The following is a 21,913-nucleotide window of genomic DNA, read 5'->3' as shown; positions in this document are numbered from 1 at the left end:
TCAAGGGGAATGTCTTCTTTCGTCATAGTTGCAGTCCAAAAAAGTCAACTTCTTGGACAGTTTTTCAACATTCATTCAACCAGCCTATTTTCATGTACGGGTTTGAGCCCGTTGGACCATCCACCTTCCAGTCTTTGCTTCCAATTTGCATGTGGCCTTGTTAGCGCAGTTGGTAGCGCGTCAGTCTCATAATCTGAAGGTCATGAGTTCAAACCTCATACAGGGCATTACTACCTTTTCCCAAACATCTTCAGTTAAAAATGTTGTAAAGAGAGTATGCACGAATCCTTGTACAACTGCTTTTTCTACGTGTTGCCTTTATTTCCCCACGTCGTACCTCATAATCTAAAGGTCATGAGTTCAAACCTCATTCAGGGCAAGTGTTCAAGGGGAATGTCTTCTTTCGTCATAGTTGCAGTCCAAAAAAGTCAACTTCTTGGACAGTTTTTCAACATTTGTTCAACCAGTCTATTTTCATGTACGGGTTTGAGCCCATTGGACAATTCCACCTTTCGGTCTTTGCTTCCACTTTGCATGTGGCCTTGTTAGCGCAGTTGGTAGCGCGTAAATCTCATAATCTGAAGGTCATGGGTTCAGGGCAAATGTTCAAGGGTAATGTCTTCTTTTGTCCTAGTTGCAGTCCGAAAAAGTCAACTTTTTTGACAACTTTTCAACATTCGTTCAACCAGCCTATATTCCTGTACGGGTTTGAGCCCATTGGACAATTCCACCTTTCAGTCTTTGCTTCCAGTTTGCATGTGGCCTTGTTAGCGCAGTTGGTAGCGCGTCAGTCTCATAATCTGAAGGTCATGAGTTCAAACCTCATACAGGGCATTACTACCTTTTCCCAAACCCCTTCGGTTAAAATTGGTGTAAAGAGAGTATGCATGAATCCTTGTACAACCGCTTTTTCCACGTGTTGGCTTTATTTCCCCGCGTCGTACCTCATAATCTGAAGGTCATGAGTTCAAACCTCATACAGGGCACCGCTGTCTTTTCCCAAACATCTTCAGTTAAAATTGGTGTAAAGAGAGTATGGACGAATCCTTGTACAACCGCTTTTTCCACAAATTGGCTTACTTCCCCACCTCTTACCTCATAATCTGAAGGTCATGAGTTCAAGACTCATTCATGGAAAGTGTTCAAGGGGAATGTCTTCTTTCGTCATAGTTGCAGTCCAAAAAAGTCAACTTCTTGGACAACTTTCCAACATTCGTTCAACCAGCCTATATTCCTGTATGGGTTTGAGCCCATTGAACAATTTTACCTTTCAGTCTTTGCTTCCAGTTTGCATGTGGCCTTGTTAGCGCAGTTGGTAGCGCGTCAGTCTCATAATCTGAAGGTCATGAGTCCAAGCCTCATTCATGGCAAGTGTTCAAGGGGAATGTCTTCTTTCGTCATAGTTGCAGTCCAAAAAAGTCAACTTCTTGGACAGTTTTTCAACATTCATTCAACCAGCCTATTTTCATGTACGGGTTTGAGCCCGTTGGACCATCCACCTTCCAGTCTTTGCTTCCAATTTTCATGTGGCCTTGTTAGCGCAGTTGGTAGCGCGTCAGTCTCATAATCTGAAGGTCATGAGTTCAAACCTCATACAGGGCATTACTGCCTTTTCCCAAACATCTTCAGTTAAAAATGTTGTAAAGAGAGTATGCACGAATCCTTGTACAACTGCTTTTTCTACGTGTTGCCTTTATTTCCCCACGTCGTACCTCATAATCTAAAGGTCATGAGTTTAAACCTCATTCAGGGCAAGTGTTCAAGGGGAATGTCTTCTTTCGTCATAGTTGCAGTCCAAAAAAGTCAACTTCTTGGACAGTTTTTCAACATTCGTTCAACCAGCCTATTTTCATGTACGGGTTTGAGCCCGTTGGACCATCCACCTTCCAGTCTTTGCTTCCAATTTGCATGTGGCCTTGTTAGCGCAGTTGGTAGCGTGTCAGTCTCATAATCTGAAGGTCATGAGTTCAAACCTCATACAGGGCACTGCTACCTTTTCCCAAACATCTTCAGTTAAAATTGGTGTAAAGAGAGTATGGACGAATCCTTGTACAACCGCTTTTTCCACAAATTGGCTTTACTTCTCCACCTCTTACCTCATAATCTGAAGGTCATGAGTTCAAGACTCATTCATGGCAAGTGTTCAATGGTAATGTGTTCTTTCGTCCTAGTTGCAGTCCGAAAAAGTCGACTTTTTTGACAACTTTCCAACATTCGTTCAACCAGCCTATATTCCTGTATGGGTTTGAGCCCATTGAACAATTTTACCTTTCAGTCTTTGCTTCCAGTTTGCATGTGGCCTTGTTAGCGCAGTTGGTAGCGCGTCAGTCTCATAATCTGAAGGTCATGAGTTCAAACGTCATACAGGGCATTACTACCTTTTCCCAAACATCTTCAGTTAAAAATGTTGTAAAGAGAGTATGCACGAATCCTTGTACAACTGCTTTTTCTACGTGTTGCCTTTATTTCCCCACGTCGTACCTCATAATCTAAAGGTCATGAGTTCAAACCTCATTCAGGGCAAGTGTTCAAGGGGAATGTCTTCTTTCGTCATAGTTGCAGTCCAAAAAAGTCAACTTCTTGGACAGTTTTTCAACATTTGTTCAACCAGTCTATTTTCATGTACGGGTTTGAGCCCATTGGACAATTCCACCTTTCGGTCTTTGCTTCCACTTTGCATGTGGCCTTGTTAGCGCAGTTGGTAGCGCGTAAATCTCATAATCTGAAGGTCATGGGTTCAGGGCAAATGTTCAAGGGTAATGTCTTCTTTTGTCCTAGTTGCAGTCCGAAAAAGTCAACTTTTTTGACAACTTTTCAACATTCGTTCAACCAGCCTATATTCCTGTACGGGTTTGAGCCCATTGGACAATTCCACCTTTCAGTCTTTGCTTCCAGTTTGCATGTGGCCTTGTTAGCGCAGTTGGTAGCGCGTCAGTCTCATAATCTGAAGGTCATGAGTTCAAACCTCATACAGGGCATTACTACCTTTTCCCAAACCCCTTCGGTTAAAATTGGTGTAAAGAGAGTATGCATGAATCCTTGTACAACCGCTTTTTCCACGTGTTGGCTTTATTTCCCCGCGTCGTACCTCATAATCTGAAGGTCATGAGTTCAAACCTCATACAGGGCACCGCTGTCTTTTCCCAAACATCTTCAGTTAAAATTGGTGTAAAGAGAGTATGGACGAATCCTTGTACAACCGCTTTTTCCACAAATTGGCTTACTTCCCCACCTCTTACCTCATAATCTGAAGGTCATGAGTTCAAGACTCATTCATGGAAAGTGTTCAAGGGGAATGTCTTCTTTCGTCATAGTTGCAGTCCAAAAAAGTCAACTTCTTGGACAACTTTCCAACATTCGTTCAACCAGCCTATATTCCTGTATGGGTTTGAGCCCATTGAACAATTTTACCTTTCAGTCTTTGCTTCCAGTTTGCATGTGGCCTTGTTAGCGCAGTTGGTAGCGCGTCAGTCTCATAATCTGAAGGTCATGAGTCCAAGCCTCGTTCATGGCAAGTGTTCAAGGGGAATGTCTTCTTTCGTCATAGTTGCAGTCCAAAAAAGTCAACTTCTTGGACAGTTTTTCAACATTCATTCAACCAGCCTATTTTCATGTACGGGTTTGAGCCCGTTGGACCATCCACCTTCCAGTCTTTGCTTCCAATTTTCATGTGGCCTTGTTAGCGCAGTTGGTAGCGCGTCAGTCTCATAATCTGAAGGTCATGAGTTCAAACCTCATACAGGGCATTACTACCTTTTCCCAAACATCTTCAGTTAAAAATGTTGTAAAGAGAGTATGCACGAATCCTTGTACAACTGCTTTTTCTACGTGTTGCCTTTATTTCCCCACGTCGTACCTCATAATCTAAAGGTCATGAGTTCAAACCTCATTCAGGGCAAGTGTTCAAGGGGAATGTCTTCTTTCGTCATAGTTGCAGTCCAAAAAAGTCAACTTCTTGGACAGTTTTTCAACATTCGTTCAACCAGCCTATTTTCATGTACGGGTTTGAGCCCGTTAGACCATCCACCTTCCAGTCTTTGCTTCCAATTTGCATGTGGCCTTGTTAGCGCAGTTGGTAGCGCGTCAGTCTCATAATCTGAAGGTCATGAGTTCAAACCTCATACAGGCCATTACTGCCTTTTCCCAAACATCTTCAGTTAAAAATGTTGTAAAGAGAGTATGCACGAATCCTTGTACAACTGCTTTTTCTACGTGTTGCCTTTATTTCCCCACGTCGTACCTCATAATCTAAAGGTCATGAGTTCAAACCTCATTCAGGGCAAGTGTTCAAGGGGAATGTCTTCTTTCGTCATAGTTGCAGTCCAAAAAAGTCAACTTCTTGGACAGTTTTTCAACATTCGTTCAACCAGCCTATTTTCATGTACGGGTTTGAGCCCGTTGGACCATCCACCTTCCAGTCTTTGCTTCCAATTTGCATGTGGCCTTGTTAGCGCAGTTGGTAGCGCGTCAGTCTCATAATCTGAAGGTCATGAGTTCAAACCTCATACAGGGCATTACTGCCTTTTCCCAAACATCTTCAGTTAAAAATGTTGTAAAGAGAGTATGCACGAATCCTTGTACAACTGCTTTTTCTACGTGTTGCCTTTATTTCCCCACGTCGTACCTCATAATCTAAAGGTCATGAGTTCAAACCTCATTCAGGGCAAGTGTTCAAGGGGAATGTCTTCTTTCGTCATAGTTGCAGTCCAAAAAAGTCAACTTCTTGGACAGTTTTTCAACATTCGTTCAACCAGCCTATTTTCATGTACGGGTTTGAGCCCGTTGGACCATCCACCTTCCAGTCTTTGCTTCCAATTTGCATGTGGCCTTGTTAGCGCAGTTGGTAGCGCGTCAGTCTCATAATCTGAAGGTCATGAGTTCAAACCTCATACAGGGCATTACTACCTTTTCCCAAACATCTTCAGTTAAAAATGTTGTAAAGAGAGTATGCACGAATCCTTGTACAACTGCTTTTTCTACGTGTTGCCTTTATTTCCCCACGTCGTACCTCATAATCTAAAGGTCATGAGTTCAAACCTCATTCAGGGCAAGTGTTCAAGGGGAATGTCTTCTTTCGTCATAGTTGCAGTCCAAAAAAGTCAACTTCTTGGACAGTTTTTCAACATTCGTTCAACCAGCCTATTTTCATGTACGGGTTTGAGCCCGTTGGACCATCCACCTTCCAGTCTTTGCTTCCAATTTGCATGTGGCCTTGTTAGCGCAGTTGGTAGCGCGTCAGTCTCATAATCTGAAGGTCATGAGTTCAAACCTCATACAGGGCATTACTGCCTTTTCCCAAACATCTTCAGTTAAAAATGTTGTAAAGAGAGTATGCACGAATCCTTGTACAACTGCTTTTTCTACGTGTTGCCTTTATTTCCCCACGTCGTACCTCATAATCTAAAGGTCATGAGTTCAAACCTCATTCAGGGCAAGTGTTCAAGGGGAATGTCTTCTTTCGTCATAGTTGCAGTCCAAAAAAGTCAACTTCTTGGACAGTTTTTCAACATTCGTTCAACCAGCCTATTTTCATGTACGGGTTTGAGCCCGTTGGACCATCCACCTTTCAGTCTTTGCTTCCAGTTTGCATGTGGCCTTGTTAGCGCAGTTGGTAGCGCGTCAATCTCATAATCTGAAGGTCATGAGTTCAAACCTCATACAGGGCACCGCTATCTTTTCCCAAACATCTTCAGTTAAAATTGGTGTAAAGAGAGTATGGACGAATCCTTGTACAACCGCTTTTTCCACAAATTGGCTTTACTTCCCCACCTCTTACCTCATAATCTGAAGGTCATGAGTTCAAGACTCATTCATGGAAAGTGTTCAAGGGGAATGTCTTCTTTCGTCATAGTTGCAGTCCAAAAAAGTCAACTTCTTGGACATTTTTTCAACATTTGTTCAACCAGTCTATTTTCATGTACGAGTTTGAGCCCATTGGACAATTCCACCTTTCAGTCTTTGCTTCCAGGTTGCATGTGGCCTTGTTAGCGCAGTTGGTAGCGCGTCAGTCTCATAATCTGAAGGTCATGAGTTCAAACCTCATACAGGGCATCACTACCTTTTCCCAAACATCTTCAGTTAAAATTGGAGTAAAAAGAGTATGCACGAATCGTTGTCCAACCGCTTTTTCCACGTGTTGGCTTTATTTCCCGACCTCGTACCTCATAATCTGAAGGTCATGGGTTCAAGGCTCATACAGGGCAAATGTTCAAGGGTAATGTCTTCTTTCGTCCTAGTTGCAGTCCGAAAAAGTCAACTTTTTTGACAACTTTTCAACATTCGTTCAACCAGCATATATTCCTGTACGGGTTTCAGCCCATTGGACAATTCCACCTTTCAGTCTTTGCTTCCAGTTTGCATGTGGCCTTGTTAGCGCAGTTGGTAGCGCGTCCGTCTCATAATCTGAAGGTCATGAGTGCAAACCTCATACAGGGCATTACTACCTTTTCCCAAACCCCTTTGGTTAAAATTGGTGTAAAGAGAGTATGCATGAATCCTTGTACAACCGCTTTTTCCACGTGTTGGCTTTATTTCCCCGCGTCGTACCTCATAATCTGAAGGTCATGGGTTCAAACCTCATACAGGGCAAGTGTTCACGGGTAATGTGTTCTTTCATCCTAGTTGCAGTCCGAAAAAGTCAACTTTTTTGACAACTTTTCAACATTCGTTCATCCAGCCTATATTCCTGTACGGGTTTGAGCCCGTTGGACAATCCACCTTTCAGTCTTTGCTTCCAGGTTGCATGTGGCCTTGTTAGCGCAGTTGGTAGCGTGTCAGTCTCATAATCTGAAGGTCATGAGTTCAAACCTCATACAGGGCACCGCTACCTTTTCCCAAACATCTTCAGTTAAAATTGGTGTAAAGAGAGTATGGACGAATCCTTGTACAACCGCTTTTTCCACAAATTGGCTTAACTTCCCCACCTCTTACCTCATAATCTGAAGGTCATGAGTTCAAGACTCATTCATGGCAAGTGTTCAATGGTAATGTGTTCTTTCGTCCTAGTTGCAGTCCGAAAAAGTCGACTTTTTTGACACCTTTCCAACATTCGTTCAACCAGCCTATATTCCTGTATGGGTTTGAGCCCATTGAACAATTTTACCTTTCAGTCTTTGCTTCCAGTTTGCATGTGGCCTTGTTAGCGCAGTTGGTAGCGCGTCAGTCTCATAATCTGAAGGTCATGAGTTCAAACGTCATACAGGGCATTACTACCTTTTCCCAAACATCTTCAGTTAAAAATGTTGTAAAGAGAGTATGCACGAATCCTTGTACAACTGCTTTTTCCACGTGTTGCCTTTATTTCCCCACATCGTACCTCATAATCTAAAGGTCATGAGTTCAAACCTCATTCAGGGCAAGTGTTCAAGGGGAATGTCTTCTTTCGTCATAGTTGCAGTCCAAAAAAGTCAACTTCTTGATCAGTTTTTCAACATTTGTTCAACCAGTCTATTTTCATGTACGGGTTTGAGCCCATTGGACAATTCCACCTTTCAGTCTTTGCTTCCACTTTGCATGTGGCCTTGTTAGCGCAGTTGGTAGCGCGTAAATCTCATAATCTGAAGGTCATGGATTCAAGGCTCATACAGGGCAAATGTTCAAGGGTAATGTCTTCTTTTGTCCTAGTTGCAGTCCGAAAAAGTCAACTTTTTTGACAACTTTTCAACATTCGTTCAACCAGCCTATATTCCTGTACGGGTTTGAACCCATTGGACAATTCCACCTTTCAGTCTTTGCTTCCAGTTTGCATGTGGCCTTGTTAGCGCAGTTGGTAGCGTGTCAGTCTCATAATCTGAAGGTCATGAGTTCAAACCTCATACAGGGCATTACTACCTTTTCCCAAACCCCTTCGGTTAAAATTGGTGTAAAGAGAGTATGCATGAATCCTTGTACAACCGCTTTTTCCACGTGTTGGCTTTATTTCCCCGCGTCGTACCTCATAATCTGAAGGTCATGGGTTCAAACCTCATACAGGGCAAGTGTTCACGGGTAATGTGTTCTTTCCTCCTAGTTGCAGTCCGAAAAAGTCAACTTTTTTGACAACTTTTCAACATTCGTTCAACCAGCCTATATTCCTGTACGGGTTTGAGCCCGTTGGACCATCCACCTTTCAGTCTTTGCTTCCAGTTTGCATGTGGCCTTGTTAGCGCAGTTGGTAGCGCGTCAGTCTCATAATCTGAAGGTCATGAGTTCAAACCTCATACAGGGCACCGCTATCTTTTCCCAAACATCTTCAGTTAAAATTGGTGTAAAGAGAGTATGGACGAATCCTTGTACAACCGCTTTTTCCACAAATTGGCTTTACTTCCCCACCTCTTACCTCATAATCTGAAGGTCATGAGTTCAAGCCTCATTCATGGAAAGTGTTCAAGGGGAATGTCTTCTTTCGTCATAGTTGCAGTCCAAAAAAGTCAACTTCTTGGACAACTTTCCAACATTCGTTCAACCAGCCTATATTCCTGTATGGGTTTGAGCCCATTGAACAATTTTACCTTTCAGTCTTTGCTTCCAGTTTGCATGTGGCCTTGTTAGCGCAGTTGGTAGCGCGTCAGTCTCATAATCTGAAGGTCATGAGTCCAAGCCTCATTCATGGCAAGTGTTCAAGGGAAATGTCTTCTTTCGTCATAGTTGCAGTCCAAAAAAGTCAACTTCTTGGACAGTTTTTCAACATTCATTCAACCAGCCTATTTTCATGTACGGGTTTGAGCCCGTTGGACCATCCACCTTCCAGTCTTTGCTTCCAATTTGCATGTGGCCTTGTTAGCGCAGTTGGTAGCGCGTCAGTCTCATAATCTGAAGGTCATGAGTTCAAACCTCATACAGGGCATTACTACCTTTTCCCAAACATCTTCAGTTAAAAATGTTGTAAAGAGAGTATGCACGAATCCTTGTACAACTGCTTTTTCTACGTGTTGCCTTTATTTCCCCACGTCGTACCTCATAATCTAAAGGTCATGAGTTCAAACCTCATTCAGGGCAAGTGTTCAAGGGGAATGTCTTCTTTCGTCATAGTTGCAGTCCAAAAAAGTCAACTTCTTGGACAGTTTTTCAACATTTGTTCAACCAGTCTATTTTCATGTACGGTTTTGAGCCCATTGGACAATTCCACCTTTCGGTCTTTGCTTCCACTTTGCATGTGGCCTTGTTAGCGCAGTTGGTAGCGCGTAAATCTCATAATCTGAAGGTCATGGGTTCAGGGCAAATGTTCAAGGGTAATGTCTTCTTTTGTCCTAGTTGCAGTCCGAAAAAGTCAACTTTTTTGACAACTTTTCAACATTCGTTCAACCAGCCTATATTCCTGTACGGGTTTGAGCCCATTGGACAATTCCACCTTTCAGTCTTTGCTTCCACTTTGCATGTAGCCTTGTTAGCGCAGTTGGTAGCGTGTCAGTCTCATAATCTGAAGGTCATGAGTTCAAACCTCATACAGGGCATTACTACCTTTTCCCAAACCCCTTCGGTTAAAATTGGTGTAAAGAGAGTATGCATGAATCCTTGTACAACCGCTTTTTCCACGTGTTGGCTTTATTTCCCCGCGTCGTACCTCATAATCTGAAGGTCATGAGTTCAAACCTCATACAGGGCACCGCTGTCTTTTCCCAAACATCTTCAGTTAAAATTGGTGTAAAGAGAGTATGGACGAATCCTTGTACAACCGCTTTTTCCACAAATTGGCTTACTTCCCCACCTCTTACCTCATAATCTGAAGGTCATGAGTTCAAGACTCATTCATGGAAAGTGTTCAAGGGGAATGTCTTCTTTCGTCATAGTTGCAGTCCAAAAAAGTCAACTTCTTGGACAACTTTCCAACATTCGTTCAACCAGCCTATATTCCTGTATGGGTTTGAGCCCATTGAACAATTTTACCTTTCAGTCTTTGCTTCCAGTTTGCATGTGGCCTTGTTAGCGCAGTTGGTAGCGCGTCAGTCTCATAATCTGAAGGTCATGAGTTCAAACCTCATACAGGGCATTACTACCTTTTCCCAAACATCTTCAGTTAAAAATGTTGTAAAGAGAGTATGCACGAATCCTTGTACAACTGCTTTTTCTACGTGTTGCCTTTATTTCCCCACGTCGTACCTCATAATCTAAAGGTCATGAGTTCAAACCTCATTCAGGGCAAGTGTTCAAGGGGAATGTCTTCTTTCGTCATAGTTGCAGTCCAAAAAAGTCAACTTCTTGGACAGTTTTTCAACATTCGTTCAACCAGCCTATTTTCATGTACGGGTTTGAGCCCGTTGGACCATCCACCTTCCAGTCTTTGCTTCCAATTTGCATGTGGCCTTGTTAGCGCAGTTGGTAGCGCGTCAGTCTCATAATCTGAAGGTCATGAGTTCAAACCTCATACAGGGCATTACTGCCTTTTCCCAAACATCTTCAGTTAAAAATGTTGTAAAGAGAGTATGCACGAATCCTTGTACAACTGCTTTTTCTACGTGTTGCCTTTATTTCCCCACGTCGTACCTCATAATCTAAAGGTCATGAGTTCAAACCTCATTCAGGGCAAGTGTTCAAGGGGAATGTCTTCTTTCGTCATAGTTGCAGTCCAAAAAAGTCAACTTCTTGGACAGTTTTTCAACATTCGTTCAACCAGCCTATTTTCATGTACGGGTTTGAGCCCGTTGGACCATCCACCTTTCAGTCTTTGCTTCCAGTTTGCATGTGGCCTTGTTAGCGCAGTTGGTAGCGCGTCAATCTCATAATCTGAAGGTCATGAGTTCAAACCTCATACAGGGCACCGCTATCTTTTCCCAAACATCTTCAGTTAAAATTGGTGTAAAGAGAGTATGGACGAATCCTTGTACAACCGCTTTTTCCACAAATTGGCTTTACTTCCCCACCTCTTACCTCATAATCTGAAGGTCATGAGTTCAAGACTCATTCATGGAAAGTGTTCAAGGGGAATGTCTTCTTTCGTCATAGTTGCAGTCCAAAAAAGTCAACTTCTTGGACATTTTTTCAACATTTGTTCAACCAGTCTATTTTCATGTACGGGTTTGAGCCCATTGGACAATTCCACCTTTCAGTCTTTGCTTCCACTTTGCATGTGCCCTTGTTAGCGCAGTTGGTAGCGCGTAAATCTCATAATCTGAAGGTCATGGGTTCAAGGCTCATACAGGGCAAATGTTCAAGGGTAATGTCTTCTTTCGTCCTAGTTGCAGTCCGAAAAAGTCAACTTTTCAACATTCGTTCAACCAGCCTATATTTTGTACGAGTTTGAGCCCATTGGACCATTCCACCTTTCAGTCTTTGCTTCCAGTTTGCATGTGGCCTTGTTAGCGCAGTTGGTAGCGCGTCAGTCTCATAATCTGAAGGTCATGAGTTCAAACCTCATACAGGGCATTACTACCTTTTACCAAACATCTTCGGTTAAAATTGGTGTAAAGAGAGTATGCATGAATCCTTGTACAACTGCTTTTTCCACATGTTGGCTTTATTTCCCCGCGTCGTACCTCATAATCTGAAGGTCATGGGTTCAAACCTCATACAGGGCAAGTGTTCACGAGTAATGTGTTCTTTCCTCCTAGTTGCAGTCCGAAAAAGTCAACTTTTTTGACAACTTTTCAACATTCGTTCAACCAGCCTTTTGTCATGTACGGGTTTGAGCCCGTTGGACCATCCACCTTTCAGTCTTTGCTTCCAATTTGCATGTGACCTTGTTAGCGCAGTTGGTAGCGCGTCAGTCTCATAATCTGAAGGTCATGAGTTCAAACCTCATACAGGGCATCACTACCTTTTCCCAAACATCTTCAGTTAAAATTGGAGTAAAGAGAGTATGCACGAATCCTTGTCCAACCGCTTTTTCCACGTGTTGGCTTTATTTCCCCGCATCGTACCTCATAATCTGAAGGTCATGGGTTCAAACCTCATACAGGGCAAGTGTTCACGGCTAATGTGTTCTTTCATCCTAGTTGCAGTCCGAAAAAGTCGACTTTTTTGACAACTTTCCAACATTCGTTCAACCAGCCTATATTCCTGTACGGGTTTGAGCCCATTGAACACTTTTACCTTTCAGTCTTTGCTTTCAGTCTTTGCTTCCAGTTTGCATGTGGCCTTGTTAGCGCAGTTGGTAGCGCGTCAGTCTCGTAATCTGAAGGTCATGAGTCCAAGCCTCATTCATGGCAAGTGTTCAAGGGGAATGTCTTCTTTCCTCATAGTTGCAGTCCAAAAAAGTCCACTTCTTGGACAGTTTTTCAACCAGCCTATTTTCATGTACGGGTTTGAGCCCGTTGGACCATCCACCTTCCAGTATTTGCTTCCAGTTTGCATGTGGCCTTGTTAGCGCAGTTGGTAGCGCGTCAGTCTCATAATCTGAAGGTCATGAGTTCAAACCTCATACAGGGCATTACTACCTTTTCCCAAACATCTTCAGTTAAAAATGTTGTAAAGAGAGTATACACGAATCCTTGTACAACCGCCTTTTCTACGTGTTTCCTTTATTTCCCCACGTCGTACCTCATAATCTAAAGGTCATGAGTTCAAACCTCATTCAGGGCAAGTGTTCAAGGGGAATGTCTTCTTTCGTCATAGTTGCAGTCCAAAAAAGTCAACTTCTTGGACAGTTTTTCAACATTTGTTCAACCAGTCTATTTTCATGTACGGGTTTTGAAGGAATATTTAGATTACTATATTAAGTGTAATCTTTGCGTGTCCAAATAATTGTATTCAGGATCTGATGAAGAAGTTTTCTTGCAAGAATTTATTTAGAGGCCTCTAAAGACACAGTCAGGACACCTTATCAGAATGCAACGTGATGACCCCAAGTGTGTGACAATTTACAGAACATCGACTCATTTATACTCAAAAGATAAAAGGTTCCTCCTCCCGGCTCTTGATTGAACAAAGGGCAGACATGTCATCTCCTAGATTGAACAAAGGTGTAAGGTTGACGGTAAACAGAAATCTTTATACAGTTCCCCTTCTTGATTGGGGGAACAGAAGTAATCAAAATCTGACCCCAGACCTTCAGTCTCTAATGACAAGAGACTCTGACAACATCATGCACATTCCCCCTCCAACAGCATTGAGGGTACGAAGATCAAATAAAGTTCACAAAATCACCATCCCACTGTATTCTTTTTAAACACTCATGATTATATCACATTGATATGCCTATAAGTAAATTCAAAAACAGTAAAACATCAAATTGAAAATGTTAAATGTCTTCAGTCCTACCATTGAACTTCTATAAGTTCAAAAACCGGACATTTAATCCCACAATAGTCTATAGAGAAAGTCCAGCGCAAATCTTGATCGTCGCAAAAATGAAGCAATGTTTATGTGTGGAGTTCAGAAAATAAGAATAGCAGGTGAGAGAGAGAGAGAAAGATAGAGGGGCTTAGCAGTTAGAATTCAGTTTGATTCATTAAAAAATTCAGTGGAAGGGGCATAATAAATGTGAGGCATAACACTATGTGATGTGGTTAAGTGTCACGACGCAATAGCAGATGTGTCCGTTCCTCGAAGCCATCTCCTGATGAAGGTCTTGTTGAATGAAAAGTGCGTTCGACAGTTGGTCAATTTTTTAAAAAAAAAGAGCCGTTTGTCAGCCTCTTTCCGAACCCTGGCTCACTGCCAGAGATCACAGGAAAGGTCACGGGACTTCATTCCCAGTGTGACTCTATCCTTGTGAATTGATGAAAAGGGGCATGTGATTCAAATCACCATTGAGTGATTTCCCCCTTTCACCAGCAGATTGACACTTGATCAGCTTTTCCAGGCGAATCAACTGTGCCCATCTTTGCCCATCTTTGCCCATGGAAAAGGCACTCCAATGAATCTTCTTTCAGCGACCTCCTTCAGCTTCTTCTCAGTCCTCCTGACCAGCCGGGATGCTTGTTGACGCTCCTTTGACTCAATGTCGAGCTGCTCCTCCATTTGAGCGATTTTGGCCTCCAGGGAGGCGATGGTGGACTTGTACTTTGACTTGATGGTGCTTTCAAGCTCCTGCAGCTTCAGCTTCAGCTCCTTGTTTTGGCGATCCAGCTGGGAACGAGCGCCCTCCAGTCGCTGGACGCTGCTGTGCTCGGCGCCAAGCTCCGTGGTCAGCTGCTCCATCTGCAGTGTGGTTCTCTTCAGACGCTCGTTGATCATCTCGGTGTTGAGTAGCTCCTCCTCCAAATCTTCCTCCAACTGGGCTATGCGAGCCTCCAGCCTCCTCTTCTCTTCAGTCAGCAGAGCATTTTTAGCATTGCCGTTGTTAATCTCATCCTGCTCGTCTCTCTCTGCCTGCGTTTGTCTTTTGAGTCTCTCGGCTGTGGCAAGATCCTCCTGGTAGTGCAGGGCATCTGCCTCCAAGGCCTCCAGCTCACGGGCTAGCGTTAGCGCCCGCGTGTCCTTCTCCCTGGCGTCTGCTTCGGCCCGGTCGTGCTCCTCGGCATACTGGCTGGAGATGGTCTTCTCCTCAGCCAGCATCTGGTCGAACTTCTTCTTTCCTGTCCAGGTTGGAAACCACCTGCCTCAGGTTGTCCTGATCCACCATGAGGTCATCCAGCTCCCGCTGCAAACGGGTTTTGGTCTTATCCAATTTGTCGTAAGCGGCCGTCTTCTCTTCCAGCTGCTGCTGCAACGAGTCGGCGTCACGTTGGACGCGCTTGCGAGCCTCCTGCGCGCTCTCCAGGTTGGCCGTCTCCTGATCCAACTTCTTCTTCATGTCGGCCAGCTGTGCCTGAAACGTAGCAGACCTGCTTCTCCACGTTTCTCTTGCCCTCCTCCTCTTCATCCAGCATCTCGCGCAGGTTGTTCTGCTCATCCTCCTGCTGCCGCAAGCGAGTGGAGATGTTGAGCTTCTGACGAGTCTCCTCTTGGAACAGTTCCTGTGCATCCTGAAGCTGAGACTCCACTGAAGAAAAAGGTCTTTGCTGAATTTGATGTTTTTGCCCTCGGCTTCAGTCAGAAGGCTGTTGACATTGTCCAGCTCAGACTGCATTTTGGCCATCTTGTCCGCCATCTCCTGCCTCTGCCGTTTGCTGTCTCCAAATTTGACCTGAAGCTCCTGAACTTGGGACTCTGCTTTCTTGCGACGGTGCTCTGAATCGGATTTGCCTTGCGTCAGGGTCTTGAGCTCGATTTGCACCTCGTTCCATTCGCTCTCTCGGGCCTGTTTTGATTTCTCCATAGACATCTTGTTCCGCTTGGCCTGCTCCAGCTGTTCATTAAGCTCGTCAAAGGCCTGGTTGTGTTTCTGTCTCATGTCGGCCATCAGATGCTCGTGGGCTTTGGCCTCGTCCTCCACAATCTTCTTGAGATCGGCAACCTCCGTCTCACGTTTGCGCCTCAGCTCCTGCTGTGTTCTCTGGCGTGGTGGGAGCGCTTCAATCATCACGAGCGTTGCAGCCTTTATCTGTTCGCTCAGCGAAGGGTTCAGAATATGGACCGGAAGTTTATGCAAATCAAACCAGCCGGAATCTTGATCAAAAATGTCGTCCATTATATGTATTAATTAGTCGTTTTTAATATTTATAAAGTCAGTGACGTCTCACTTATGATACTACGATATAACAGATCAAAAATATTCTCATTAATCCCCCCAAAAAAAAAAAAATTTTTCTTTTTTTTTTTTCAGACAAACACAAATAAGACGAAAATGAAACAGATATTAACTCTTTCACTGCCACTGACGTTTAAAGACGTCAAGTAAAAACCTACGCTTCACTGCCAATGACGTCAAAAGACGTCATCCAATGATTTTTTTTTTTTTTTTTGAAACGGGTAGAGGAAACCCTTTCCGCATGTCTGGAGAAAGTTTCAAGTCTGTCTGTTGTGCCTAATGACTATTTTTGGCCCCTAGAGGGCAGCGATGACTCTCTTTTGACAAGATCGGGTGGGCGTCAGTAGAGGCGGAGCTAGAGCGTCGAGCAGGAGATGAGAATGGAAGACAAAGGAAAAATGGCGGCCGGTCGCGAGGAGCTCACACCCGAGACGTTTTTTTCAAAGACCAAAAGCATCGCTGAAAAAGCACATTTTTGACGACGATGATCATCATAGATGATGAAGATGAGGGTGACTCCGTGGTTGGAAAGCATTGACGCGGCAGTAGAAGACGTTAGATGGAGCTAGATGGAGGAGGGAACGGGCAATGGCGAGCGTTTGCAAGCAGCTCTACACTTACAAGACGAAAGGCATCGACCAACGCTAAAATAGTACATTGATGACGACGGTGATCATCCTCGATGATGATGAAGGTGAATCCGAGCTTGACGGCGAAATTGGAACCGCTGACGCGGCGGCTATGACGGTGTCGTAACGCGGAGCGCAACCGAGCACGCACAGGCGGACGTTCGATCGGACGACGGAGAGTGCCCCGAGTCCAATGCATATTCATCGGAGGAAGTGTGTACAGTCTGCTACTTGCTTTTTATTCCCCGGAAAAAAAGGCCGTCAAGAAAGTGTAACGTTTGCACGCAAAACGGACCAATGAGAAAGTGAAAGTAAACTGTTGTGCGAGTCCTGGCGTCTCCTTGCACGCAGGAGAGCGTTACAAAAGGAAAAACTGTATTTGAAACATCCACATAATTGTAAGTAGTACCACAGTTGCACACATTTGTAAATAGTTTGCGAAATTGTTTTGTCAAATTGTTACACTGTTGAATGGAAATAAACGTATTTTGCAATCAAAAAACACTTTTTCATTGTTGGTGAAAGCGTTTTACAGAAGTAAAGCACTATTTAGGTGTTTGTGGCATCATTCATGGACAAAAAGAAGTGTACAATTCACTAGAGTGCATGAAATAACATCGTTTCACAAAAAGCTCTTTTTCTCCGTTTTTTGTTTCAAAAGAGAGAATTTCGGTGAAAGTAACCATTTTCTATTGTTGATTACTGAAGAACGGAATAAGGTAGAAACAAACTTTTTTTTTCTGATGAAAGCTGAAAGATGAAAGTCCAATCTTTCATTTGGTAGTATGTGTGTTTCCATAGTCCAAACACAACATTTTCTGTGGACCTTGAAAGATCACTCAAAATGCTTAAATCGGCTGGCAGTGGGGACAACCCGTTTCTGAAAACGTCTGGCAGTGAAAGAGTTAAGTGTAATCTTTGCGTGTCCAAATAATTGTATTCAGGATCTGATGAAGTTTTCTTGCAAGAATTTATTTAGAGGCCTCTAAAGACACAGTCAGGACACCACATCAGAATGCAACGTGATGACCCCAAGTGTGTGACAATTTACAGAACATCGACTCATTTATACTCAAAAGATAAAAGGATCCTCCTCCCGGCTCTTGATTGAACAAAGGGCAGACATGTCATCTCCTAGATTGAACAAAGGTGTAAGGTTGACGGTAAACAGACATCTTTATACAGTTCCCCTTCTTGATTGGGGGAACAGAAGTAATCAAAATCTGACCCCAGACCTTCAGTCTCTAATGACAAGAGACTCTGACAACATCATGCACATTCCCCCTCCAACAGCATTGAGGGTACGAAGAACAAATAAAGTTCACAAAATCACCATCCCACTGTATTCTTTTTAAACACTCATGATTATATCACATTGATATGCCTATAAGTAAATTCAAAAACAGTAAAACATCAAATTGAAAATGTTAAATGTCTTCAGTTTGAGCCCATTGGACAATTCCACCTTTCAGTCTTTGCTTCCACTTTGCATGTGGCCTTGTTAGTGCAGTTGGTAGCGCATCAGTCTCATAATCTGAAGGTCATGAGTTCAAACCTCATAAAGGGCATCGCTACCTTTTCCCAAACATCTTCAGTTAAAATTGGAGTGAAGAGAGTATGCACGAATCCTTGTACAACCGCTTTTTCCACAAATTGGCTTTACTTCCCCACCTCGTACCTCATAATCTGAAGGTCATGGGTTCAAGCCTCGTACAGGGCAAGCTTTCAAGGGTACTGTCTTCTTTCGTCCTAGTTGCAGTCCGAAAAAGTCAACTTTTTTGACAACTTTCCAACATTCGTTCAACCAGCCTATATTCCTGTACGGGTTTGAGCCCATTAGACAATTTTACCTTTCAGTCTTTGCTTCCAGTTTGCATGTGTCCTTGTTAGCGCAGTTGGTAGCGCGTCAGTCTCATAATCTGAAGGTCATGAGTTCAAACCTCATACAGGGCATTACTACTGTTTCCCAAACATCGTTGGTTAAAATCAGTGTAAAGAGAGTATGCACGAAACCTTGTACAACCGCTTTTCCACGCGTTGGCTTTATTTCCAGACCTTGTACCTCATAATCTGAAGGTCATGGGTTCAAGCCTCATACAGGGCAAATGTTCAAGGGTAATGTCTTCTTTCGTCCTAGTTGCAGTCTGAAAAAGTCAACTTTTTGGACAACTTTTCAACATTTGTTCAACCAGCCTATTTTCATGTACGGGTTTGAGCCCGTTGCACAATTCCACCTTCCAGTCTTTGCTTCTAATTTGCATGTGTCCTTGTTAGCGCAGTTGGTAGCGTGTCAATCTCATAATCTGAAGGTCATGAGTTCAAGCCTCATTCATGGCAAGTGTTCAAGGGGAATGTCTTCTTTCGTCATAGTTGCAGTCCAAAAAAATCAACTTCTTGGACAGTTTTTCAACATTTGTTCAACCAGTCTATTTTCATGTACGGGTTTGAGCCCATTGGACAATTCCACCTTTCAGTCTTTGCTTCCAGTTTGCATGTGGCCTTGTTAGCGCAGTTGGTAGCGCATAATCTGAAGGTCATGAGTTCAAACCTCATACAGAGCATCGCTACCTTTTCCCAAACATCTTCAGTTAAAATTGGTGTAAAGAGAGTATGCACGAATCCTTGTACAAGTGCTTTTTCCACGTGTTGGCTTTACTTCCCCACCTCTTACCTCATAATCTGAAGGTCATGGGTTCAAGCCTCATACAGGGCAAATGATCAAGGGGAATGTCTTCTTTCGTCCTGGTTGCAGTCCGAAAAAGTCAACTTTTTTGACAACTTTTCAACATTCGTTCAACCAGCCTTTTTTCATGTACGGGTTTGAGCCCGTTGGACCATCCACCTTCCAGTCTTTGCTTCCAATTTGCATGTGGCCTTGTTAGCGCAGTTGGTAGCGTGTCAGTCTCATAATCTAAAGGTCATGTGTTCAAACCTCATACAGGCCATCGCTACTGTTTCCCAAACATCTTTGGTTAAAATTATTGTAAAGAGAGTATGCACGAATCCTTGTACAACCGCTTTTTCCACGTGTTGGCTTTATTTCCCCACGTCATACCTCATAATCTGATGGTCATGGGTTCAAGCCTCATACAGGGCAAGTGTTCAAGGGGAATGTCTTCTTTCGTCCTAGTTGCAGTCCGAAAAAGTCAACTTTTTTGACAACTTTTCAACATTCGTTCAACCAGCCTATATTCCTGTACGGGTTTGAGCCCGTTGGACCATCCACCTTTCAGTCTTTGCTTCCATCTTGCATGTGGCCTTGTTAGCGCAGTTGGTATTGCGTCAGTCTCATAATCTGAAGGTCATGAGTTCAAACCTCATACAGGGCATCAATACCTTTTCTCAAACATCTTCAGTTAAAATTGGAGTAAAGAGAGTATGCATGAATCCTTGTCCAACCGCTTTTTCCACCTGTTGGCTTTATTTCCCGACCTCGTACCTCATAATCTGAAGGTCATGGGTTCAAGCCTCATACAGGGCAAGTGTTCAAGAGTAATGTCTTCTTTCGCCCTAGTTGCAGTCCGAAAAAGTCAACTTTTTTAACAACTTTTCAACATTCGTTCAACCAGCCTATATTCCTGTACGGGTTTGAGCCCATTGGACAATTCCACCTTTCAATCTTTGCTTCCAGTTTGCATGTGGCCTTGTTAGCGCAGTTGGTAGTGCGTCAGTCTCATAATCTGAACGTCATGAGTTCAAACCTCATACAGGGCATCACTACCTTTTCCCAAACATCTTCAGTTAAAATTGTTGTAAAGAGAGTATGGACGAATCCTTGTACAACCGCTTTTTCCACAAATTGGCTTTACTTCCCCACCTCTTCCCTCATAATCTGAAGGTCATGAGTTCAAGCCTCATTCATGGCAAGTGTTCAAGGGGAATGTCTTCTTTCGTCATAGTTGCAGTCCAAAAAAGTCAACTTCTTGGACAGTTTTTCAACATTTTTTCAACCAGTCTATTTTCATGTACGGGTTTGAGCCCATTGGACAATTCCACCTTTCAGTCTTTGCTCCCGGTTTGCATGTGGCCTTGTTAGCGCAGTTGGTAGCGCGTCAGTCTCATAATTTGGCGGTCATGAGTTCAAACCTCATACAGGGCATTACTACCTTTTCCCAAACATCTTCGGTTGAAATTGGTGTAAAGAGACTATGCACGAATCCTTGTACAACCGCTTTTTCTACGTGTTGGCTTTATTTCCCGACCTCGTACCTCATAATCTGAAGGTCATGGCTTGAAGCCTCATTCATGGCAAGTGTTCAAGGGGAATGTCTTCTTTCGTCCTAGTTGCAGTCCAAAAAAGTCAAATTCTTGGACAGTTTTTCAACATTTGTTCAACCAGTCTATTTTCATGTACGGGTTTGAGCCCATTGGACAATTCCACCTTTCAGTCTTTGCTTCCAGTTTGCATGTGGCCTTGTTAGTACAGTTGGTAGCGCGTCAGTCTCATAATCTGAAGGTCATGAGTTCAAACCTCATACAGGGCATTACTACCTTTTCCCAAACATCTTCGGTTAAAATTGGTGTAAAGAGAGTATGCACAAATCCTTGTACAACTGCTTCTTCCACGTGTTGGCTTTACTTCCCCAACTCTTACCTCATAATCTGAAGGTCATGAGTTCAAGCCTTATACACGCAAGCGTTCAAGGGTAATGTCTTCTTTCGTCGAAGTTGCTGTCCGAAAAAGTCAACTTTTTTGACAACTTTTCAACATTTGTTCAACCAGCCTATATTCATGTTTGAGCCCATTGGACCATTCCACCTTTCAGTCTTTGCTGGGAGTTTGCATGTGGCCTTGTTAGCGCAGTTGGCAGCGTGTCAGTCTCATAATCAGAAGGTCATGAGTTCAAAACTCATACAGGGCATTACTACCTTTTCCCAAACATCTTCAGTTTAAAATTGGTCTAAAGAGAGTATGCATGAACGCTTGTACAACTGCTTTTTTCACGTGTTGTCTTTACTTCCCCACCTCTTACCTCATAATCTGAAGGTCATGAGTTCAAGGCTCATACAGGGCAAGTGTTCAAGGGTAATGTCTTCTTTCGTCCAAGTTGCAGTCCGAAAAAGTCAACTTTTTTGACAACTTTTCAACATTCGTTCAACCAGCCTATATTCATGTAAGTTTGAGCCCATTGGACCATTCCACCTTTCAGTCTTTGCTTCCAGTTTGCATGTGGCCTTGTTAGCGCATTTGGTAGCGCGTCAGTCTCATAATCTGAAGGTCATGAGTTCGATCCTCATACAGGGCATGACTGTGTTTTCCCAAACATTTTCAGTTAAAATTAGTGTAAAGAGAGTATGCACAAATCCATGTACAACCGCTTTTTCCACGTGTTGGCTTTACTTCCCCACCTCTTACCTCATAATCTGAAGGTCATGAGTTCAAGCCTCATACAAGGCAAGTGTTCAAGGGTAATGTCTTCTTTCGTCCAAGTTGCAGTCCGAAAAAGACAACTTTTTTGACAACTTTTCAACATTTGTTCAACCAGCCTATATTCATGTAAATTTGAGCCCATTGGACCATTCCACCTTTCAGTCTTTGCTTCGCGTTTGCATGTGGCCTTTTTAGCGCAGTTGGTAGAGCGTCAGTCTCATAATCTGAAGGTCATGAGTTCGATCCTCATACAGGGCATGACTGCGTTTTCCCAAACATTTTCAGTTAAAATTGGTGTAAAGAGAGTATGCACGAATCCTTGTACAACCGCTTTTTCCACGTGTTGGCTGTACTTCCCCACCTCTTACCTCATAATCTGAAGGTCATGAGTTCAAGCCTCATACAGGGCAAGTGTTCAAGGGGAAT

General features: G+C 43.3%; 36 non-coding genes and 1 pseudogene across 36 annotated transcripts; 36 read left to right on the top strand and 1 right to left on the bottom strand.

The window, feature by feature from the left end:
- Positions 1-154: 154 nt before the first annotated feature.
- trnam-cau (transfer RNA methionine (anticodon CAU)) lies at positions 155-227 on the top strand. Its single transcript has one exon. It is a non-coding gene; the product is annotated as a tRNA-Met (tRNA).
- Positions 228-761: 534 nt separating this feature from the next.
- Positions 762-834, top strand: trnam-cau (transfer RNA methionine (anticodon CAU)). Its single transcript has one exon. It is a non-coding gene; the product is annotated as a tRNA-Met (tRNA).
- A 695-nt stretch (positions 835-1,529) lies between these two features.
- On the top strand, positions 1,530-1,602 carry trnam-cau (transfer RNA methionine (anticodon CAU)). Its single transcript has one exon. It is a non-coding gene; the product is annotated as a tRNA-Met (tRNA).
- A 311-nt stretch (positions 1,603-1,913) lies between these two features.
- On the top strand, positions 1,914-1,986 carry trnam-cau (transfer RNA methionine (anticodon CAU)). The gene has a single exon. It is a non-coding gene; the product is annotated as a tRNA-Met (tRNA).
- A 312-nt stretch (positions 1,987-2,298) lies between these two features.
- On the top strand, positions 2,299-2,371 carry trnam-cau (transfer RNA methionine (anticodon CAU)). The gene has a single exon. It is a non-coding gene; the product is annotated as a tRNA-Met (tRNA).
- Positions 2,372-2,905: 534 nt separating this feature from the next.
- Positions 2,906-2,978, top strand: trnam-cau (transfer RNA methionine (anticodon CAU)). The gene has a single exon. It is a non-coding gene; the product is annotated as a tRNA-Met (tRNA).
- Positions 2,979-3,673: 695 nt separating this feature from the next.
- On the top strand, positions 3,674-3,746 carry trnam-cau (transfer RNA methionine (anticodon CAU)). The gene has a single exon. It is a non-coding gene; the product is annotated as a tRNA-Met (tRNA).
- A 310-nt stretch (positions 3,747-4,056) lies between these two features.
- Positions 4,057-4,130, top strand: trnam-cau (transfer RNA methionine (anticodon CAU)). Its single transcript has one exon. It is a non-coding gene; the product is annotated as a tRNA-Met (tRNA).
- Positions 4,131-4,441: 311 nt separating this feature from the next.
- trnam-cau (transfer RNA methionine (anticodon CAU)) lies at positions 4,442-4,514 on the top strand. The gene has a single exon. It is a non-coding gene; the product is annotated as a tRNA-Met (tRNA).
- Positions 4,515-4,825: 311 nt separating this feature from the next.
- Positions 4,826-4,898, top strand: trnam-cau (transfer RNA methionine (anticodon CAU)). Its single transcript has one exon. It is a non-coding gene; the product is annotated as a tRNA-Met (tRNA).
- Positions 4,899-5,209: 311 nt separating this feature from the next.
- Positions 5,210-5,282, top strand: trnam-cau (transfer RNA methionine (anticodon CAU)). The gene has a single exon. It is a non-coding gene; the product is annotated as a tRNA-Met (tRNA).
- Positions 5,283-5,593: 311 nt separating this feature from the next.
- trnam-cau (transfer RNA methionine (anticodon CAU)) lies at positions 5,594-5,666 on the top strand. The gene has a single exon. It is a non-coding gene; the product is annotated as a tRNA-Met (tRNA).
- Positions 5,667-5,978: 312 nt separating this feature from the next.
- On the top strand, positions 5,979-6,051 carry trnam-cau (transfer RNA methionine (anticodon CAU)). The gene has a single exon. It is a non-coding gene; the product is annotated as a tRNA-Met (tRNA).
- A 312-nt stretch (positions 6,052-6,363) lies between these two features.
- trnam-cau (transfer RNA methionine (anticodon CAU)) lies at positions 6,364-6,436 on the top strand. The gene has a single exon. It is a non-coding gene; the product is annotated as a tRNA-Met (tRNA).
- Positions 6,437-6,747: 311 nt separating this feature from the next.
- On the top strand, positions 6,748-6,820 carry trnam-cau (transfer RNA methionine (anticodon CAU)). The gene has a single exon. It is a non-coding gene; the product is annotated as a tRNA-Met (tRNA).
- Positions 6,821-7,132: 312 nt separating this feature from the next.
- On the top strand, positions 7,133-7,205 carry trnam-cau (transfer RNA methionine (anticodon CAU)). The gene has a single exon. It is a non-coding gene; the product is annotated as a tRNA-Met (tRNA).
- A 545-nt stretch (positions 7,206-7,750) lies between these two features.
- trnam-cau (transfer RNA methionine (anticodon CAU)) lies at positions 7,751-7,823 on the top strand. The gene has a single exon. It is a non-coding gene; the product is annotated as a tRNA-Met (tRNA).
- A 311-nt stretch (positions 7,824-8,134) lies between these two features.
- trnam-cau (transfer RNA methionine (anticodon CAU)) lies at positions 8,135-8,207 on the top strand. Its single transcript has one exon. It is a non-coding gene; the product is annotated as a tRNA-Met (tRNA).
- Positions 8,208-8,751: 544 nt separating this feature from the next.
- Positions 8,752-8,824, top strand: trnam-cau (transfer RNA methionine (anticodon CAU)). Its single transcript has one exon. It is a non-coding gene; the product is annotated as a tRNA-Met (tRNA).
- Positions 8,825-9,358: 534 nt separating this feature from the next.
- trnam-cau (transfer RNA methionine (anticodon CAU)) lies at positions 9,359-9,431 on the top strand. Its single transcript has one exon. It is a non-coding gene; the product is annotated as a tRNA-Met (tRNA).
- Positions 9,432-9,894: 463 nt separating this feature from the next.
- On the top strand, positions 9,895-9,967 carry trnam-cau (transfer RNA methionine (anticodon CAU)). Its single transcript has one exon. It is a non-coding gene; the product is annotated as a tRNA-Met (tRNA).
- A 311-nt stretch (positions 9,968-10,278) lies between these two features.
- On the top strand, positions 10,279-10,351 carry trnam-cau (transfer RNA methionine (anticodon CAU)). Its single transcript has one exon. It is a non-coding gene; the product is annotated as a tRNA-Met (tRNA).
- Positions 10,352-10,662: 311 nt separating this feature from the next.
- On the top strand, positions 10,663-10,735 carry trnam-cau (transfer RNA methionine (anticodon CAU)). The gene has a single exon. It is a non-coding gene; the product is annotated as a tRNA-Met (tRNA).
- Positions 10,736-11,267: 532 nt separating this feature from the next.
- On the top strand, positions 11,268-11,340 carry trnam-cau (transfer RNA methionine (anticodon CAU)). Its single transcript has one exon. It is a non-coding gene; the product is annotated as a tRNA-Met (tRNA).
- A 311-nt stretch (positions 11,341-11,651) lies between these two features.
- On the top strand, positions 11,652-11,724 carry trnam-cau (transfer RNA methionine (anticodon CAU)). The gene has a single exon. It is a non-coding gene; the product is annotated as a tRNA-Met (tRNA).
- Positions 11,725-12,049: 325 nt separating this feature from the next.
- On the top strand, positions 12,050-12,122 carry trnat-cgu (transfer RNA threonine (anticodon CGU)). Its single transcript has one exon. It is a non-coding gene; the product is annotated as a tRNA-Thr (tRNA).
- A 148-nt stretch (positions 12,123-12,270) lies between these two features.
- On the top strand, positions 12,271-12,343 carry trnam-cau (transfer RNA methionine (anticodon CAU)). The gene has a single exon. It is a non-coding gene; the product is annotated as a tRNA-Met (tRNA).
- Positions 12,344-13,722: 1,379 nt separating this feature from the next.
- LOC144048737 (uncharacterized) lies at positions 13,723-14,926 on the bottom strand (annotated as a pseudogene).
- Positions 14,927-17,611: 2,685 nt separating this feature from the next.
- trnam-cau (transfer RNA methionine (anticodon CAU)) lies at positions 17,612-17,684 on the top strand. The gene has a single exon. It is a non-coding gene; the product is annotated as a tRNA-Met (tRNA).
- A 312-nt stretch (positions 17,685-17,996) lies between these two features.
- trnam-cau (transfer RNA methionine (anticodon CAU)) lies at positions 17,997-18,069 on the top strand. The gene has a single exon. It is a non-coding gene; the product is annotated as a tRNA-Met (tRNA).
- A 1,303-nt stretch (positions 18,070-19,372) lies between these two features.
- Positions 19,373-19,445, top strand: trnam-cau (transfer RNA methionine (anticodon CAU)). Its single transcript has one exon. It is a non-coding gene; the product is annotated as a tRNA-Met (tRNA).
- Positions 19,446-19,757: 312 nt separating this feature from the next.
- On the top strand, positions 19,758-19,830 carry trnam-cau (transfer RNA methionine (anticodon CAU)). Its single transcript has one exon. It is a non-coding gene; the product is annotated as a tRNA-Met (tRNA).
- A 312-nt stretch (positions 19,831-20,142) lies between these two features.
- On the top strand, positions 20,143-20,215 carry trnam-cau (transfer RNA methionine (anticodon CAU)). Its single transcript has one exon. It is a non-coding gene; the product is annotated as a tRNA-Met (tRNA).
- Positions 20,216-20,527: 312 nt separating this feature from the next.
- On the top strand, positions 20,528-20,600 carry trnam-cau (transfer RNA methionine (anticodon CAU)). Its single transcript has one exon. It is a non-coding gene; the product is annotated as a tRNA-Met (tRNA).
- Positions 20,601-20,905: 305 nt separating this feature from the next.
- trnam-cau (transfer RNA methionine (anticodon CAU)) lies at positions 20,906-20,978 on the top strand. Its single transcript has one exon. It is a non-coding gene; the product is annotated as a tRNA-Met (tRNA).
- A 311-nt stretch (positions 20,979-21,289) lies between these two features.
- Positions 21,290-21,362, top strand: trnam-cau (transfer RNA methionine (anticodon CAU)). The gene has a single exon. It is a non-coding gene; the product is annotated as a tRNA-Met (tRNA).
- Positions 21,363-21,672: 310 nt separating this feature from the next.
- Positions 21,673-21,745, top strand: trnam-cau (transfer RNA methionine (anticodon CAU)). Its single transcript has one exon. It is a non-coding gene; the product is annotated as a tRNA-Met (tRNA).
- Positions 21,746-21,913: the final 168 nt, after the last annotated feature.

The sequence above is a fragment of the Vanacampus margaritifer genome, chromosome 3 (assembly GCF_051991255.1).
Source record: "Vanacampus margaritifer isolate UIUO_Vmar chromosome 3, RoL_Vmar_1.0, whole genome shotgun sequence".
Taxonomy (NCBI): domain Eukaryota; kingdom Metazoa; phylum Chordata; class Actinopteri; order Syngnathiformes; family Syngnathidae; genus Vanacampus; species Vanacampus margaritifer.
This window is presented reverse-complemented; position numbering and strand designations above follow the sequence as displayed.